We start from the raw sequence: 2,597 nt of genomic DNA, 5'->3' as shown, positions 1-2,597 counted from the left end.
GATGTAGACCACAAAATAAAACAACCAGATAATCCAGAAAGTAGCAACATGTGTACACACAGTCAACAATTTAACTTTCCTAATATTGTTTTGTTCAGATTAATAATTAAATGGCCTTGTGTATTTTGAATACAAGCCAACGGCTCAGCGAGGAGAGGTTACAGAGAAGCGTATCCGAGAGGTCAGCCTGCAATGAAAACTGGCCCTTCCACCACGCAGATAATCTAGAGTGTCTTGCATTCTTTCCCTCCCCTTCTTCGCCTTGGCTTAGCCCAACATTTTAGAAATAGAACAGATAGCGTGGGTATATGGAGAAAGTTGACAATACAAACTTGATCTGCTCCAGCCATTTCTGTCATTGTTCTCTCTACACTGAATTGAAGCGTCATTTGACCCTGAGGCCTGAGCCAAACTTTGTTGGTTGTTTTGAGAGAACAGCTCCCCTCGGCTTTGGAGGCTAACTCAGGTTGCTCTCTCCCTTCAGCACAGCGTGCCCTTTTACAGACACCGTGACATCTCGCTTATCAGAGTAAAATATCATAAGATAGGCTCCCATGATTCACTTTGTCATCAGGAATTTCATTACTGGAGGTAGAAATCAGGTGGGAAATTCAGCTTGCTTTGGAATTTCTCCAAATATTGGAGACATGAGTGTGATTGTAGAAAAGAATAATCCACTATAGACTACTTTTTAAATAAAGAGAGGGAGAGAATAAATAAAAGTTAGCAGAGGGTCCGAGGGGAGCCCAAGGTAAGTGGGGAATGGGGAAAATGAGAGTGTGGAGGAAGAAGGCGGCTTAGAACAGAGATGCAAGCCACAGCAGGGACTCTCAACCCCAAACCAGGGAGGGCGAGAGCTTGCCAGGACAGGTGTCCTCTGAGCACCTGCCGGCTGGAAGCAGGGTGTCTGCCCACCCCTGCCTCCTTCTTGCTCTCTCTCGTCGTTCCTCCTTTCCTTCCATCCACTTTCTTTTCTTTTTCTTTTTTTTTAAAGATTTATCTTATTTATTTCTCTCCCCTCCTCCCCCGCCCCAGTTGTCTGTTCTCTGTGTCCATTTGCTGCGTGTTCTTTTTGTCCGCTTCTGCTGTTGTCAGTGGCATGGGAATTTGTGTTTCTTTTTGTTGCGTCATCTTGCTGTGTCAGCTCTCCGTGTGGGCAGCGCCATTCCTGGGCAGGCTGAAATTTCTTTCGTGCTGGGCAGCTCTCCTTATGGGGCGCACTCCTTGTGCGTGGGGCTCCCCTACAGGGGACACCCCTGCGTGGCAGGGCACTCCTTGCGTGCATCAGTGCTGCGCATGGGCCAGCTCCACACGGGTCAAGGAGGCCCAGGTTTGAACCACAGACCTCCCATGTGGTAGACGGATGCCCTATCCACTGGGCCAAGTCCACTTCCCTCCACCCACTTTCACTGAGCATCTTCTGTGTGTCTGATACTGTGTAGGTAATGGGAATATAAAGACAATAAAACAGAGTCTCTAACCTCAAGTTTTAAAGTGGTAAAGCTGGGAGCCAGCAAATTCAACAAGCCAAAAAACGTAACAATATTACAGGGCCTATGCTTGTAAATGCCGTCAGACCCTCTGTGGAAGTTGTGGCCATTTCTACCTCACAGCCAAGAGTAAAAGAAGCTGATTGCAGAAGGATTGTGGTCGTCAAAATCCCTCTGCACCTTTTGCTCCAGATTAAAAGAGAACAGAAACACATGACAACTATATGCAATGTAAAAATTTCTGTTTGTAAAAAAAAAGAACCCAAAACATTTACTAGAAGACAAATTGAGGAATATTTTGGGAAATTAATATGGATTGGGAATTAGCTTTTACTAGGTAATTATTGTTAATTTTCTTGGATGTGATAAAAGTTGTGAACGTCTATTTTTAAGAGATGTGTACCGAAGTTTTTTAGAGGTGATGTCTGTATCTTATGCAGAGAATATGAATATGGCAAATAAAAACAATTGTTGAATATAAGTGAATACAATTGTAGTGTTCTTTCAACTTTTCTATATATTTCAAAATTTTCATAATAAAATTTTTGAAAAATGTCTAACTTGCTAGCTGTTGCCTTAGGGACTTTAGTACAATAAAGCCACCTTTTGTGTGTTGGTTAATTAATAAAGTAAGCATAGCTAACATTTATCGCTGTACCAAGAGCTAATGGGCATTTTCTCCTTCGATTCTCACAGCAACTCTGCCTAATGGGCCCTCTTTTTAAAGAGTAGAAAACGGAAAGGTTTGCACGGTGCAGTGCTTATCCCAGGTTACACAGCTAGTAAGTGGTAGAACCAGATCCCAACCTGGCTTTGATCTGGTTATAAACTCTCGGCTCTTAGCCACCATCCCAGCGTTCCCAGGAAAACGCCTGAAACGCGGTGTCTGATTGAAGTAGTAATGATGGAAATCATTGCCGTGAAGGGCAATCTGTCCACCTGTGAGACAAACAACCATTATGAGAGCCTCCCCTGCTTTTATAGGGAGAAGAAAGGTCTGCCAAGGAGGAGAGGCCATCAGTGAGTGGGGGAAGGGCACAGAGGGAAAGCCGGGAGAGAAACGCCGTAGTACCCAATGGACTTGTAATGGTTTGGGGGCAAATCGTG

Source organism: Dasypus novemcinctus, chromosome 13, assembly GCF_030445035.2.
Source record: "Dasypus novemcinctus isolate mDasNov1 chromosome 13, mDasNov1.1.hap2, whole genome shotgun sequence".
Taxonomy (NCBI): Eukaryota; Metazoa; Chordata; class Mammalia; order Cingulata; family Dasypodidae; genus Dasypus; species Dasypus novemcinctus.
Note: the sequence above shows the minus strand (reverse complement) of the source record.